The sequence below is a fragment of the Phalangium opilio genome, unplaced genomic scaffold (genome assembly GCF_054372755.1).
Source record: "Phalangium opilio isolate 3A_F unplaced genomic scaffold, DU_Popi_V2 ptg000209l_1, whole genome shotgun sequence".
NCBI lineage: Eukaryota > Metazoa > Arthropoda > Arachnida > Opiliones > Phalangiidae > Phalangium > Phalangium opilio.
The window spans coordinates 11,901,798-11,915,262 of NW_028324217.1; the positions used below are offsets into that span (position 1 = coordinate 11,901,798).

At 38.0% G+C, this 13,465-nt stretch overlaps 50 pseudogenes; all 50 read left to right on the plus strand.

Moving 5' to 3' along the window:
• The first annotated feature begins 108 nt into the window (after positions 1 to 108).
• Positions 109 to 211, plus strand: LOC149619386 (5S ribosomal RNA; annotated as a pseudogene).
• Positions 212 to 332: 121 nt separating this feature from the next.
• On the plus strand, positions 333 to 451 carry LOC149619387 (5S ribosomal RNA; annotated as a pseudogene).
• A 137-nt stretch (positions 452 to 588) lies between these two features.
• LOC149619388 (5S ribosomal RNA) lies at positions 589 to 707 on the plus strand (annotated as a pseudogene).
• A 136-nt stretch (positions 708 to 843) lies between these two features.
• On the plus strand, positions 844 to 946 carry LOC149619389 (5S ribosomal RNA; annotated as a pseudogene).
• A 601-nt stretch (positions 947 to 1,547) lies between these two features.
• LOC149619390 (5S ribosomal RNA) lies at positions 1,548 to 1,666 on the plus strand (annotated as a pseudogene).
• A 136-nt stretch (positions 1,667 to 1,802) lies between these two features.
• LOC149619391 (5S ribosomal RNA) lies at positions 1,803 to 1,921 on the plus strand (annotated as a pseudogene).
• A 137-nt stretch (positions 1,922 to 2,058) lies between these two features.
• Positions 2,059 to 2,161, plus strand: LOC149619392 (5S ribosomal RNA; annotated as a pseudogene).
• Positions 2,162 to 2,298: 137 nt separating this feature from the next.
• Positions 2,299 to 2,417, plus strand: LOC149619393 (5S ribosomal RNA; annotated as a pseudogene).
• A 134-nt stretch (positions 2,418 to 2,551) lies between these two features.
• On the plus strand, positions 2,552 to 2,670 carry LOC149619394 (5S ribosomal RNA; annotated as a pseudogene).
• A 137-nt stretch (positions 2,671 to 2,807) lies between these two features.
• Positions 2,808 to 2,926, plus strand: LOC149619395 (5S ribosomal RNA; annotated as a pseudogene).
• A 136-nt stretch (positions 2,927 to 3,062) lies between these two features.
• On the plus strand, positions 3,063 to 3,181 carry LOC149619396 (5S ribosomal RNA; annotated as a pseudogene).
• Positions 3,182 to 3,317: 136 nt separating this feature from the next.
• Positions 3,318 to 3,420, plus strand: LOC149619397 (5S ribosomal RNA; annotated as a pseudogene).
• Positions 3,421 to 3,554: 134 nt separating this feature from the next.
• Positions 3,555 to 3,673, plus strand: LOC149619398 (5S ribosomal RNA; annotated as a pseudogene).
• Positions 3,674 to 3,809: 136 nt separating this feature from the next.
• Positions 3,810 to 3,928, plus strand: LOC149619399 (5S ribosomal RNA; annotated as a pseudogene).
• A 136-nt stretch (positions 3,929 to 4,064) lies between these two features.
• On the plus strand, positions 4,065 to 4,167 carry LOC149619400 (5S ribosomal RNA; annotated as a pseudogene).
• A 134-nt stretch (positions 4,168 to 4,301) lies between these two features.
• Positions 4,302 to 4,420, plus strand: LOC149619401 (5S ribosomal RNA; annotated as a pseudogene).
• A 137-nt stretch (positions 4,421 to 4,557) lies between these two features.
• LOC149619402 (5S ribosomal RNA) lies at positions 4,558 to 4,660 on the plus strand (annotated as a pseudogene).
• Positions 4,661 to 4,781: 121 nt separating this feature from the next.
• LOC149619403 (5S ribosomal RNA) lies at positions 4,782 to 4,900 on the plus strand (annotated as a pseudogene).
• A 136-nt stretch (positions 4,901 to 5,036) lies between these two features.
• On the plus strand, positions 5,037 to 5,139 carry LOC149619404 (5S ribosomal RNA; annotated as a pseudogene).
• Positions 5,140 to 5,276: 137 nt separating this feature from the next.
• LOC149619405 (5S ribosomal RNA) lies at positions 5,277 to 5,379 on the plus strand (annotated as a pseudogene).
• A 137-nt stretch (positions 5,380 to 5,516) lies between these two features.
• On the plus strand, positions 5,517 to 5,635 carry LOC149619406 (5S ribosomal RNA; annotated as a pseudogene).
• Positions 5,636 to 5,771: 136 nt separating this feature from the next.
• LOC149619407 (5S ribosomal RNA) lies at positions 5,772 to 5,874 on the plus strand (annotated as a pseudogene).
• A 137-nt stretch (positions 5,875 to 6,011) lies between these two features.
• On the plus strand, positions 6,012 to 6,114 carry LOC149619408 (5S ribosomal RNA; annotated as a pseudogene).
• Positions 6,115 to 6,236: 122 nt separating this feature from the next.
• Positions 6,237 to 6,354, plus strand: LOC149619409 (5S ribosomal RNA; annotated as a pseudogene).
• A 121-nt stretch (positions 6,355 to 6,475) lies between these two features.
• On the plus strand, positions 6,476 to 6,594 carry LOC149619410 (5S ribosomal RNA; annotated as a pseudogene).
• A 136-nt stretch (positions 6,595 to 6,730) lies between these two features.
• Positions 6,731 to 6,833, plus strand: LOC149619411 (5S ribosomal RNA; annotated as a pseudogene).
• A 137-nt stretch (positions 6,834 to 6,970) lies between these two features.
• On the plus strand, positions 6,971 to 7,073 carry LOC149619412 (5S ribosomal RNA; annotated as a pseudogene).
• Positions 7,074 to 7,210: 137 nt separating this feature from the next.
• On the plus strand, positions 7,211 to 7,313 carry LOC149619413 (5S ribosomal RNA; annotated as a pseudogene).
• Positions 7,314 to 7,435: 122 nt separating this feature from the next.
• Positions 7,436 to 7,538, plus strand: LOC149619414 (5S ribosomal RNA; annotated as a pseudogene).
• A 136-nt stretch (positions 7,539 to 7,674) lies between these two features.
• Positions 7,675 to 7,777, plus strand: LOC149619415 (5S ribosomal RNA; annotated as a pseudogene).
• A 137-nt stretch (positions 7,778 to 7,914) lies between these two features.
• Positions 7,915 to 8,017, plus strand: LOC149619416 (5S ribosomal RNA; annotated as a pseudogene).
• Positions 8,018 to 8,154: 137 nt separating this feature from the next.
• On the plus strand, positions 8,155 to 8,257 carry LOC149619417 (5S ribosomal RNA; annotated as a pseudogene).
• Positions 8,258 to 8,379: 122 nt separating this feature from the next.
• On the plus strand, positions 8,380 to 8,498 carry LOC149619418 (5S ribosomal RNA; annotated as a pseudogene).
• A 362-nt stretch (positions 8,499 to 8,860) lies between these two features.
• LOC149619419 (5S ribosomal RNA) lies at positions 8,861 to 8,978 on the plus strand (annotated as a pseudogene).
• A 137-nt stretch (positions 8,979 to 9,115) lies between these two features.
• On the plus strand, positions 9,116 to 9,218 carry LOC149619420 (5S ribosomal RNA; annotated as a pseudogene).
• A 362-nt stretch (positions 9,219 to 9,580) lies between these two features.
• On the plus strand, positions 9,581 to 9,699 carry LOC149619421 (5S ribosomal RNA; annotated as a pseudogene).
• Positions 9,700 to 9,836: 137 nt separating this feature from the next.
• Positions 9,837 to 9,939, plus strand: LOC149619422 (5S ribosomal RNA; annotated as a pseudogene).
• A 122-nt stretch (positions 9,940 to 10,061) lies between these two features.
• LOC149619423 (5S ribosomal RNA) lies at positions 10,062 to 10,179 on the plus strand (annotated as a pseudogene).
• Positions 10,180 to 10,316: 137 nt separating this feature from the next.
• Positions 10,317 to 10,419, plus strand: LOC149619424 (5S ribosomal RNA; annotated as a pseudogene).
• A 138-nt stretch (positions 10,420 to 10,557) lies between these two features.
• LOC149619425 (5S ribosomal RNA) lies at positions 10,558 to 10,675 on the plus strand (annotated as a pseudogene).
• Positions 10,676 to 10,812: 137 nt separating this feature from the next.
• LOC149619426 (5S ribosomal RNA) lies at positions 10,813 to 10,915 on the plus strand (annotated as a pseudogene).
• Positions 10,916 to 11,277: 362 nt separating this feature from the next.
• Positions 11,278 to 11,380, plus strand: LOC149619427 (5S ribosomal RNA; annotated as a pseudogene).
• Positions 11,381 to 11,502: 122 nt separating this feature from the next.
• On the plus strand, positions 11,503 to 11,621 carry LOC149619428 (5S ribosomal RNA; annotated as a pseudogene).
• Positions 11,622 to 11,758: 137 nt separating this feature from the next.
• LOC149619429 (5S ribosomal RNA) lies at positions 11,759 to 11,861 on the plus strand (annotated as a pseudogene).
• Positions 11,862 to 11,998: 137 nt separating this feature from the next.
• On the plus strand, positions 11,999 to 12,117 carry LOC149619430 (5S ribosomal RNA; annotated as a pseudogene).
• A 136-nt stretch (positions 12,118 to 12,253) lies between these two features.
• LOC149619431 (5S ribosomal RNA) lies at positions 12,254 to 12,356 on the plus strand (annotated as a pseudogene).
• Positions 12,357 to 12,478: 122 nt separating this feature from the next.
• LOC149619432 (5S ribosomal RNA) lies at positions 12,479 to 12,597 on the plus strand (annotated as a pseudogene).
• Positions 12,598 to 12,734: 137 nt separating this feature from the next.
• On the plus strand, positions 12,735 to 12,853 carry LOC149619433 (5S ribosomal RNA; annotated as a pseudogene).
• A 137-nt stretch (positions 12,854 to 12,990) lies between these two features.
• On the plus strand, positions 12,991 to 13,093 carry LOC149619434 (5S ribosomal RNA; annotated as a pseudogene).
• Positions 13,094 to 13,215: 122 nt separating this feature from the next.
• LOC149619435 (5S ribosomal RNA) lies at positions 13,216 to 13,334 on the plus strand (annotated as a pseudogene).
• Positions 13,335 to 13,465: the final 131 nt, after the last annotated feature.

Genomic DNA, 13,465 nt, shown 5'->3' on the forward strand with positions numbered 1-13,465 from the left:
CAATAGATATGAAAAAAGCAAACATATTTTCTTTTTGTTATTGTTTTAAATAGATAAAGGTTAGTTTGTCTCACTTAATTTAGATTCGAATTATTAACTGGCACTCTCGGCAACGGCCATATCACGCTGAAAACACCGGTTCTCGTCCGATCACCGAAGTTAAGCAGCGTCGAGCGCAGTCAGTACTTTTGAACACTGCGTGCCGTTGGCTTTTTCCTTTTTGTTTCCTCTTTTAATTTCCACCAGATATGAAAAAACAAACATATCTTCTTTTTGTTATTGAATTATAAAGATGAAGGTAAATTAAATTCAAATTATTAACTAGCACTGTCGGCAACGGCCATATCACGCTGAAAACAACAGTTCTCGTCCGATCACCGAAGTTAAGCAGCGTCGAGCGCAGTCAGTACTTGGGAGGGAGACCACTTAGGAACACTGCTTGCCGTTGGCTTTTTCACTTTTTTTTCCTCTTTTAAATTCCTATAGGTATGAAAAAAGCAAACATATTTTCTTTTTGTTATTGTTTTAAAAAGATGAAGGTTAATTTGTCTCACTTAATTTAAATTCGAATTATTAACTAGCACTCTCGGCAACGACCATATCACGCTGAAAACACCGGTTCTCGTCCGATCACCGAAGTTAAGCAGCGTCGAGCGCAGTCAGTACTTGGGAGGGAGGCCACTTAGGAACACTGCTTGCCGTTAGCTTTTTCACCTTTTTTTGTCTTTTAAATTCCAATAGATATGAAAAAAGCAAACATATTTTCTTTTTGTTATTGTTTTAAATAGATAAAGGTTAGTTTGTCTCACTTAATTTAGATTCGAATTATTAACTGGCACTCTCGGCAACGGCCATATCACGCTGAAAACACCGGTTCTCGTCCGATCACCGAAGTTAAGCAGCGTCGAGCGCAGTCAGTACTTGGGAACACAGCGTGCCGTTGGCTTTTTCACTTTTTTTTCCTCTTTTAAATTCCTATAGATATGAAAAAAGCAAACATATTTTCTTTTTGTTATTGTTTTAAAAAGATGAAGGTTAATTTGTCTCACTTAATTTAAATTCGAATTATTAGCTAGCGCTCTCGGGAACTGCCATATCACGCTGAAAACATTGGTTCTCGTCCGATCACCGAAGTTAAGCTGCGTCGAGCGCAGTCAGTACTTTTGAACACTGCGTGCCGTTGGCTTTTTCCTTTTTGTTTCCTCTTTTAATTTCCACCAGATATGAAAAAACAAACATATCTTCTTTTTGTTATTGAATTATAAAGATGAAGGTAAATTAAATTCAAATTATTAACTAGCACAGTCGGCAACGGCCATATCACGCTGAAAACACCGCTTCTCGTCCGATCACCGAAGTTAAGCAGCGTCGAGCGAAGTCAGTATTTGGGAACACAGCGTGCCGTTGGCTTTTTCCTTTTTGTTTCCTCTTTTAAATTCCACCAGATATGAAAAAAGCAAACATATTTTCTTTTTGTTATTGTTTTATAAAGATGAAGGTTAATTTGTCTCACTTAATTTAAATTCGAATTATTAACTAGCACTCTCGGCAACGACCATATCACGCTGAAAACACCGGTTCTCGTCCAATCACCGAAGTTAAGCAGCGTCGAGCGCAGTCAGTACTTGGGAGGGAAGCCACTTAGGAACACTGCTTGCCGTTAGCTTTTTCACCTTTTTTTGTCTTTTAAATTCCAATAGATATGAAAAAAGCAAACATATTTTCTTTTTGTTATTGTTTTAAAAAGATGAAGGTTAATTTGTCTCTCTTAATTTAAATTCGAATTATTAACTAGCACTCTCGGCAACGGCCATATCACGCTGAAAACACCGGTTCTCGTCCGATCACCGAAGTTAAGCAGCGTCGAGCGCAGTCAGTACTTGGGAGGGAGACCACTTAGGAACACTGCGTACCGTTAGCTTTTTCAATTTTTTTTCCTCTTTTAAATTCCAATAGATATGAAAAAAGCAAACATATTTTCTTTTTGTTAATGTTTTAAATAGATGAATGTTAATTTGTCTCACTTAATTCAAATTCGAATTATTAACTAGCACTCTCGGCAACGACCATATCACGCTGAAAACACCGGTTCTCGTCCGATCACCGAAGTTAAGCAGCGTCGAGCGCAGTCAGTACTTGGGAACACAGCGTGCCGTTGGCTTTTTCCTTTTTGTATCCTCTTTTAAATTCCACCAGATATGAAAAAAGCAAACATATCTTCATTTTGTTATTGTTTTAAAAAGATGAAGGTTAATTTGTCTCACTTACTTTAAATTCGAATTATTAACTAGCACTCTCGGCAACGGCCGTATCACGCTGAAAACACCGGTTATCGTCCGATCACCGAAGTTAAGCAGCGTCGAGCGCAGTCAGTACTTGGGAGGGAGACCACTTAGGAACACTGCGTACCGTTAGCTTTTTCAATTTTTTTTCCTCTTTTAAATTCCAATAGATATGAAAAAAGCAAACATATTTTCTTTTTGTTATTGTTTTAAAAAGATGGTTAGTTTGTCTCACTTACTTTAAATTCGAATTATTAACTAGCACTCTCGGCAACGACCATATCACGCTGAAAACACCGGTTCTCGACCGATCACCGAAGTTAAGCAGCGTCGAGCGCAGTCAGTACTTGGGAGGGAGACCACTTAGGAACACTGCGTACCGTTAGCTTTTTCAATTTTTTTTCCTCTTTTAAATTCCACCAGATATGAAAAAAGCAAACATATTTTCTTTTTGTTATTGCTTTAAATAGATGAAGGTTAATTTGTCTCACTTAATTCAAATTCGAATTATTAACTAGCACTCTCGGCAACGGCCATATCACGCTGAAAACACCGGTTCTCGTCCGATCACCGAAGATAAGTAGCGTCGAGCGCAGTCAGTACTTGGGAGGGAGACCACTTAGGAACACTGCGTACCGTTAGCTTTCTCAATTTCTTTCCTCTTTTCAATTCCAGTAGATATAAAAAAAGCAAACATATTTTCTTTTTGTTATTGTTTTAAATAGATAAAGGTTAGTTTGTCTCACTTAATTTAAATTCGAATTATTAACTAGCACTCTCGGCAACGGCCATATCACGCTGAAAACACCGGTTCTCGTCCGATCACCGAAGATAAGCAGCGTCGAGCGCAGTCAGTACTTGGGAGGGAGGACACTTAGGAACACTGCATGCCGTTATCTTTTTCACTTTTTTTTGTCTTTTAAATTCCAATAGATATGAAAAAAGCAAACATATTTTCTTTTTGTTATTGTTTTAAAAAGATGAAGGTTAATTTGTCTCACTTAATTTAAGTTCGAATTATTAACTAGCACTCTCGGCAACGGCCATATCACGCTGAAAACACCGGTTCTCGTCCGATCACCGAAGTTAAGCAGCGTCGAGCGCAGTCAGTACTTGGGAACACAGCGTGCCGTTGGCTTTTTTTTTGTATCCTCTTTTAAATTCCACCAGATATGAAAAAAGCAAACATATCTTCATTTTGTTATTGTTTTATAAAGATGAAGGTTAATTTGTCTCACTTACTTTAAATTCGAATTATTAACTAGCACTCTCGGCAACGGCCGTATCACGCTGAAAACACCGGTTATCGTCCGATCACCGAAGTTAATCAGCGTCGAGCGCAGTCAGTACTTGGGAGGGAGACCACTTAGGAACACTGCGTACCGTTAGCTTTCTCAATTTCTTTCCTCTTTTAAATTCCAGTAGATATAAAAAAAGCAAACATATTTTCTTTTTGTTATTGTTTTAAATAGATAAAGGTTAGTTTGTCTCACTTAATTTAAATTCGAATTATTAACTAGCACTCTCGGCAACGGCCATATCACGCTGAAAACACCGGTTCTCGTCCGATCACCGAAGATAAGCAGCGTCGAGCGCAGTCAGTACTTGGGAGGGAGGACACTTAGGAACACTGCATGCCGTTATCTTTTTCACTTTTTTTTGTCTTTTAAATTCCAATAGATATGAAAAAAGCAAACATATTTTCTTTTTGTTATTGTTTTAAAAAGATGAAGGTTAATTTGTCTCACTTAATTTAAGTTCGAATTATTAACTAGCACTCTCGGCAACGGCCATATCACGCTGAAAACACCGGTTCTCGTCCGATCACCGAAGTTAAGCAGCGTCGAGCGCAGTCAGTACTTGGGAACACAGCGTGCCGTTGGCTTTTTTTTTGTATCCTCTTTTAAATTCCACCAGATATGAAAAAAGCAAACATATCTTCATTTTGTTATTGTTTTATAAAGATGAAGGTTAATTTGTCTCACTTACTTTAAATTCGAATTATTAACTAGCACTCTCGGCAACGGCCGTATCACGCTGAAAACACCGGTTATCGTCCGATCACCGAAGTTAATCAGCGTCGAGCGCAGTCAGTACTTGGTAGGGAGGCCACTTAGGAACACTGCTTGCCGTTAGCTTTTTCACTTTTTTTTCCGCTTTTAAATTCCTATAGATATGAAAAAAGCAAACACATTTTCTTTTTGTTATTGTTTTAAATAGATAAAGGTTAGTTTGTCTCACTTAATTTAGATTCGAATTATTAACTAGCACTCTCGGCAACGGCCATATCACGCTGAAAACACCGGTTCTCGTCCGATCACCGAAGTTAAGCAGCGTCGAGCGCAGTCAGTACTTTTGAACACTGCGTGCCGTTGGCTTTTTCCTTTTTTTTTCCTCTTTTAATTTCACCAGATATGAAAAATGCAAAAATATCTTCTTTTTGTTATTGTTTTATAAAGATGAAGGTTAATTAAATTCAAATTATTAACTAGCACTGTCGGCAACGGCCATATCACGCTGAATACACCGGTTCTCGTCCGATCACCGAAGTTAAGCAGCGTCGAGCGCAGTCAGTACTTGGGAGGGAGACCACTTAGGAACACTGCGTACCGTTAGCTTTCTCAATTTTTTTCCTCTTTTAAATTCCAATAGATATAAAAAAAGCAAACATATTTTCTTTTTGTTATTGTTTTAAATAGATAAAGGTTAGTTTGTCTCACTTAATTTAGATTCGAATTATTAACTAGCACTCTCGGCAACGGCCATATCACGCTGAAAACACCGGTTCTCGTCCGATCACCGAAGTTAAGCAGCGTCGAGCGCAGTCAGTACTTGGGAAAACAGCGTGCCGTTGGCTTTTTCCTTTTTGTTTCCTCTTTTAAATTCCATCAGATATGAAAAAAGCAAACATATTTTCTTTTTGTTATTGTTTTAAAAAGATGAAGGTTAATTTTTCTCACTTAATTCAAATTCGAATTATTAACTAGCACTCTCGGCAACGACCATATCACGCTGAAAACACCGGTTCTCGTCCGATCACCGAAGTTAAGCAGCGTCGAGCGCAGTCAGTACTAGGGAACACTGCGTGCCGTTGGCTTTTTCCTTTTTGTTTCCTCTTTTAAATTCCACCAGATATGAAAAAAGCAAACATATCTTCATATTATTATTCTTTTATAAAGATGAAGATTAATTTGTCTCTCTTAATTTAAATTCGAATTATTAACTAGCACTCTCGGCAACGGCCATATCACGCTGAAAACAACGGCTCTCGTCCGATCACCGAAATTAAGCAACGACGAGCGCAGTCAGTACTTGGGAGGGAGACCATTTAGGAACACTGCATGCCGTTGGCCTTTTCACTTTTTTTCCTCTTTTAAATTCCTATAGATATGAGAAAAGCAAACATATTTTCTTTTTGTTATTGTTTTAAAAAGATGAAGGTTAATTTGTCTCACTTAATTTAAATTCGAATTAATAACGAGCACTCTCGGCAACGGCCATATCACGCTGAAAACACCGGTTCTCGTCCGATCACCGAAGTTAAGCAGCGTCGAGCGCAGTCAGTACTTGGGAACACAGCGTGCCGTTGGCTTTTTCCTTTTTGTTTCCTCTTTAAAATTCCACCAGATATGAAAAAAGCAAACATATTTTCTTTTTGTTATTGTTTTAAAAAGATGAAGGTTAATTTGTCTCACTTAATTTAAATTCAAATTATTAGCTAGCAATCTCGGCAACGGCCATATCACGCTGAAAACACTGGTTCTCGTCCGGTCACCGAAGTTAAGCAGCGTCGAGCGCAGTCAGTACTTTTGAACACTGCGTGCCGTTGGCTTTTTCCTTTTTGTTTCCTCTTTTAATTTCCACCAGATATGAAAAAAGCAAACATATCTTCTTTTTGTTATTGAATTATAAAGATGAAGGTTAATTAAATTCAAATTATTATTTAGCACTGTCGGCAACGGCCATATCACGCTGAAAACAACAGTTCTCGTTCGATCACCGAAGTAAGCAGCGTCGAGCGCAGTCAGTACTTGTGAGGGAGACCACTTAGGAACACTGTGTGCCGTTGGCTTTTTCCTTTTTGTTTCCTCTTTTAATTTCACCAGATATGAAAAATGCAAACATATCTTCTTTTTGTTATTGTTTTATAAAGATGAAGGTTAATTAAATTCAAATTATTAACTAGCACTGTCGGCAACGGCCATATCACGCTGAATACACCGGTTCTCGTCCGATCACCGAAGTTAAGCAGCGTCGAGCGCAGTCAGTACTTGGGAGGGAGACCACTTAGGAACACTGCGTACCGTTTGCTTTCTCAATTTTTTTCCTCTTTTAAATTCCAATAGATATAAAAAAAGCAAACATATTTTCTTTTTGTTATTGTTTTAAATAGATAAAGGTTAGTTTGTCTCACTTAATTTAGATTCGAATTATTAACTAGCACTCTCGGCAACGGCCATATCACGCTGAAAACACCGGTTCTCGTCCGATCACCGAAGTTAAGCAGCGTCGAGCGCAGTCAGTACTTGGGAACACAGCGTGCCGTTGGCTTTTTCCTTTTTGTTTCCTCTTTTAAATTCCATCAGATATGAAAAAAGCAAACATATTTTCTTTTTGTTATTGTTTTAAAAAGATGAAGGTTAATTTTTCTCACTTAATTCAAATTAGAATTATTAACTAGCACTCTCGGCAACGACCATATCACGCTGAAAACACCGGTTCTCGTCCGATCACCGAAGTTAAGCAGCGTCGAGCGCAGTCAGTACTAGGGAATACTGCGTGCCGTTGGCTTTTTCCTTTTTGTTTCCTCTTTTAAATTCCACCAGATATGAAAAAAGCAAACATATTTTCTTTTTGTTATTGTTTTAAAAAGATGAAGGTTAATTTGTCTCACTTAATTAAAATTCAAATTATTAGCTAGCGCTCTCGGCAACGGCCATATCACGCTGAAAACACTGGTTCTTGTCCGGTCACCGAAGTTAAGCAGCGTCGAGCGCAGTCAGTACTTTAGAACACTGCGTGCCGTTGGCTTTTTCCTTTTTGTTTCCTCTTTTAATTTCCACCAGATATGAAAAAAGCAAACATATCTTCTTTTTGTTATTGAATTATAAAGATGAAGGTTAATTAAATTCAAATTATTAACTAGCACTGTCGGCAACGGCCATATCACGCTGAATACACCGGTTCTCGTCCGATCACCGAAGTTAAGCAGCGTCGAGCGCAGTCAGTACTTAGGAACACTGCGTACCGTTAGCTTTCTCAATTTTTTTCCTCTTTTAAATTCCAATAGATATAAAAAAAGCAAACATATTTTCTTTTTGTTATTGTTTTAAATAGATAAAGGTTAGTTTGTCTCACTTAATTTAGATTCGAATTATTAACTAGCACTCTCGGCAACGGCCATATCACGCTGAAAACACCGGTTCTCGTCCGATCACCGAAGTTAAGCAGCGTCAAGCGCAGTCAGTACTTGGGAACACAGCGTGCCGTTGGCTTTTTCCTTTTTGTTTCCTCTTTTAAATTCCATCAGATATGAAAAAAGCAAACATATTTTCTTTTTGTTATTGTTTTAAAAAGATGAAGGTTAATTTTTCTCACTTAATTCAAATTCGAATTATTAACTAGCACTCTCGGCAACGACCATATCACGCTGAAAACACCGGTTCTCGTCCGATCACCGAAGTTAAGCAGCGTCGAGCGCAGTCAGTACTAGGGAACACTGCGTGCCGTTGGCTTTTTCCTTTTTGTTTCCTCTTTTAAATTCCACCAGATATGAAAAAAGCAAACATATTTTCTTTTTGTTATTGTTTTAAAAAGATGAAGGTTAATTTGTCTCACTTAATTTAAATTCAAATTATTAGCTAGCGCTCTCGGCAACGGCCATATCACGCTGAAAACACTGGTTCTTGTCCGGTCACCGAAGTTAAGCAGCGTCGAGCGCAGTCAGTACTTTAGAACACTGCGTGCCGTTGGCTTTTTCCTTTTTGTTTCCTCTTTTAATTTCCACCAGATATGAAAAAAGCACACATACCTTCTTTTTGTTATTGAATTATAAAGATGAAGGTTAATGAAATTCAAATTATTAACTAGCACTGTCGGCAACGGCCATATCACGCTGAAAACAACAGTTCTCGTCCGATCACCGAAGTTAAGCAGCGTCGAGCGCAGTCAGTACTTGGGAGGGAGACCACTTAGGAACACTGCTTGCCGTTGGCTTTTTCACTTTTTTTTCCTCTTTTAAATTCCTATAGATATGAAAAAAGCAAACATATTTTCTTCTTGTTAGTGTTTTAAAAAGATGAAGGTTAATTTGTCTCACTTAATTTAAATTCAAATTATTAGCTAGCGCTCTCGGCAACGGCCATATCACGCTGAAAACACTGGTTCTCGTCCGGTCACCGAAGTTAAGCAGCGTCGATCGCAGTCAGTACTTTTGAACACTGCGTGCCGTTGGCTTTTTCCTTTTTGTTTCCTCTTTTAATTTCCACCAGATATGAAAAAAGCAAACATATCTTCTTTTTGTTATTGAATTATAAAGATGAAGGTTAACTAAATTCAAATTATTATTTAGCACTGTCGGCAACGGCCATATCACGCTGAAAACAACAGTTCTCGTTCGATCACCGAAGTAAGCAGCGTCGAGCGCAGTCAGTACTTGGGAGGGATACCACTTAGGAACACTGCATGCCGTTGGCTTTTTCACTTTTTTTTCCTCTTTTGAATTCCTATAGATATGAAAAAAGCAAACATATTTTCTTTTTGTTATTGTTTTAAAAAGATGAAGGTTAATTTGTCTCACTTAATTTAAATTCGAATTATTAGCTAGCGCTCTCGGCAACGGCCATATCACGCTGAAAACACTGGTTCTCGTCCGATCACCGAAGTTAAGCAGCGTCGAGCGCAGTCAGTACTTGGGAACACAGCGTGCCGTTGGCTTTTTCCCTTTTGTTTCCTCTTTTAAATTCCACCAGATATGAAAAAAGCAAACGTATTTTCTTTTTGTTATTGTTTTAAAAAGATGAAGGTTAATTTGTCTCACTTAATTTAAATTCAAATTATTAGCTAGCGCTCTCGGCAACGGCCATATCACGCTGAAAACACTGGTTCTTGTCCGGTCACCGAAGTTAAAAAGCGTCGAGCGCAGTCAGTACTTTAGAACACTGCGTGCCGTTGGCTTTTTCCTTTTTGTTTCCTCTTTTAATTTCCACCAGATATGAAAAAAGCACACATACCTTCTTTTTGTTATTGAATTATAAAGATGAAGGTTAATGAAATTCAAATTATTAACTAGCACTGTCGGCAACGGCCATATCACGCTGAAAACAACAGTTCTCGTCCGATCACCGAAGTTAAGCAGCGTCGAGCGCAGTCAGTACTTGGGAGGGAGACCACTTAGGAACACTGCTTGCCGTTGGCTTTTTCACTTTTTTTTCCTCTTTTAAATTCCTATAGATATGAAAAAAGCAAACATATTTTCTTCTTGTTAGTGTTTTAAAAAGATGAAGGTTAATTTGTCTCACTTAATTTAAATTCAAATTATTAGCTAGCGCTCTCGGCAACGGCCATATCACGCTGAAAACACTGGTTCTCGTCCGGTCACCGAAGTTAAGCAGCGTCGAGCGCAGTCAGTACTTTTGAACACTGCGTGCCGTTGGCTTTTTCCTTTTTGTTTCCTCTTTTAATTTCCACCAGATATGAAAAAAGCAAACATATCTTCTTTTTGTTATTGAATTATAAAGATGAAGGTTAACTAAATTCAAATTATTATTTAGCACTGTCGGCAACGGCCATATCACGCTGAAAACAACAGTTCTCGTTCGATCACCGAAGTAAGCAGCGTCGAGCGCAGTCAGTACTTGGGAGGGAGACCACTTAGGAACACTGCATGCCGTTGGCTTTTTCACTTTTTTTTCCTCTTTTGAATTCCTATAGATATGAAAAAAGCAAACATATTTTCTTTTTGTTATTGTTTTAAAAAGATGAAGGTTAATTTGTCTCACTTAATTTAAATTCGAATTATTAGCTAGCGCTCTCGGCAACGGCCATATCACGCTGAAAACACTGGTTCTCGTCCGATCACCGAAGTTAAGCAGCGTCGAGCGCAGTCAGTACTTGGGAACACAGCGTGCCGTTGGCTTTTTCCCTTTTGTTTCCTCTTTTAAATTCCACCAGATATGAAAAAAGCAAACGTATTTTCTTTTTGTTATTGTTTTAAAAAGATGAAGGTTAATTTGTCTCACTTAATTCAAATTCGAATTATTAACTAGCACTCTCGGCTACGGCCATATCACGCTGAAAACACTGGTTCTCGTCCGGTCACCGAAGTTAATCAGCGTCGAGCGCAGTCAGTACTTGGGAGGGAGGCCACTAAGGAACACTGCATGCCGTTAGCTTTTTCACTTTTTTTTTGTCTTTTAAATTCCAATAGATATGAAAAAAGCAAACATATTTTCTTTTTGTTATTGTTTTAAAAAGATGAAGGTTAATTTATCTCACTTAATTTAAATTCAAATTATTAGCTAGCGCTCTCGGCAACGGCCATATCACGCTGAAAACACTGGTTCTCGTCCGGTCACCGAAGTTAAGCAGCGTCGAGCATAGTCAGTACTTTTGAACACTGCGTGCCGTTGGCTTTTTCCTTTTTGTTTCCTCTTTTAATTTCAACCAGATATGAAAAAAGCAAACATATCTTCTTTTTGTTATTGAATTATAAAGATGAAGGTTAATTAAATTCAAATTATTAACTAGCACTGTCGGCAACGGCCATATCACGCTGAAAACAACAGTTCTCGTCCGATCACCGAAGTTAAGCAGCGTCGAGCGCAGTCAGTACTTGGGAACACAGCGTGCCGTTGGCTTTTTCCTTTTTTTTTTGTCTTTTAAATTCCAATAGATATGAAAAAAGCAAACATATTTTCTTTTTGTTATTGTTTTAAAAAGATGAAGGTTAATTTATCTCACTTAATTTAAATTCAAATTATTAGCTAGCGCTCTCGGCAACGGCCATATCACGCTGAAAACACTGGTTCTCGTCCGGTCACCGAAGTTAAGCAGCGTCGAGCATAGTCAGTACTTTTGAACACTGCGTGCCGTTGGCTTTTTCCTTTTTGTTTCCTCTTTTAATTTCAACCAGATATGAAAAAAGCAAACATATCTTCTTTTTGTTATTGAATTATAAAGATGAAGGTTAATTAAATTCAAATTATTAACTAGCACTGTCGGCAACGGCCATATCACGCTGAAAACAACAGTTCTCGTCCGATCACCGAAGTTAAGCAGCGTCGAGCGCAGTCAGTACTTGGGAGGGAGACCACTTAGGAACACTGTTTGCCGTTGGCTTTTTCACTTTTTTTTCCTCTTTTAAATTCCTATAGATATGAAAAAAGCAAACATATTTTCTTTTTGTTATTGTTTTAAAAAGATGAAGGTTAATTTGTCTCACTTAATTTAAATTCGAATTATTAGCTAGCGCTCTCGGCAACGGCCATATCACGCTGAAAACACTGGTTCTCGTCCGATCACCGAAGTTAAGCAGCGTCGAGCGCAGTCAGTACTTGGGAAAACAGCGTGCCGTTGGCTTTTTCCCTTTTGTTTCCTCTTTTAAATTCCACCAGATATGAAAAAAGCAAACATATTTTCTTTTTGTTATTGTTTTAAAAAGATGAAGGTTAATTTGTCTCACTTAATTCAAATTCGAATTATTAACTAGCACTCTCGGCAACGGCCATATCACTTTGAAAACACCGGTTCTCGTCCGATTACCGAAGTTAATCAGCGTCGAGCGCAGTCAGTACTTGGGAGGGAGGCCACTAAGGAACACTGCATGCCGTTAGCTTTTTCACTTTTTTTTGTCTTTTAAATTCCAATAGATATGAAAAAAGCAAACATATTTTCTTTTTGTTATTGTTTTAAAAAGATGAAGGTTAATTTATCTCACTTAATTTAAATTCAAATTATTAGCTAGCGCTCTCGGCAACGGCCATATCACGCTGAAAACACTGGTTCTCGTCCGGTCACCGAAGTTAAGCAGCGTCGAGCATAGTCAGTACTTTTGAACACTGCGTGCCGTTGGCTTTTTCCTTTTTGTTTCCTCTTTTAATTTCAACCAGATATGAAAAAAGCAAACATATCTTCTTTTTGTTATTGAATTATAAAGATGAAGGTTAATTAAATTCAAATTATTAACTAGCACTGACGGCAACGGCCATATCACGCTGAAAACAACAGTTCTCGTCCGATCACCGAAGTTAAGCAGCGTCGAGCGCAGTCAGTACTTGGGAGGGAGACCACTTAGGAACACTGTTTGCCGTTGGCTTTTTCACTTTTTTTTCCTCTTTTAAATTCCTATAGATATGAAAAAAGCAAACATATTTTCTTTTTGTTATTGTTTTAAAAAGATGAAGGTTAATTTGTCTCACTTAATTCAAATTCGAATTATTAACTAGCACTCTCGGCAACGGCCATATCACGCTGAAAACACCGGTTCTCGTCCGATTACCGAAGTTAATCAGCGTCGAGCGCAGTCAGTACTTGGGAGGGAGGCCACTAAGGAACACTGCATGCCGTTAGCTTTTTCACTTTTTTTTTGTCTTTTAAATTCCAATAGATATGAAAAAAGCAAACATATTTTCTTTTTGTTATTGTTTTAAAAAGATGAAGGTTAATTTATCTCACTTAATTTAAATTCAAATTATTAGCTAGCGCTCTCGGCAACGGCCATATCACGCTGAAAACACTGGTTCTCGTCCGGTCACCGAAGTTAAGCAGCGTCGAGCATAGTCAGTACTTTTGAACACTGCGTGCCGTTGGCTTTTTCCTTTTTGTTTCCTCTTTTAATTTCAACCAGAAATGAAAAAAGCAAACATATCTTCTTTTTGTTATTGAATTATAAAAATGAAGGTTAATTAAATTCAAATTATTAACTAGCACTGTCGGCAACGGCCATATCACGCTGAAAACAACAGTTCTCGTCCGATCACCGAAGTTAAGCAGCGTCGAGCGCAGTCAGTACTTGGGAGGGAGACCACTTAGGAACACTGTTTGCCGTTGGCTTTTTCACTTTTTTTTCCTCTTTTAAATTCCTATAGATATGAAAAAAGCAAACATATTTTCTTTTTGTTATTGTTTTAAAAAGATGAAGGTTAATTTGTCTCACTTAATTTAAATTCGAATTATTAGCTAGC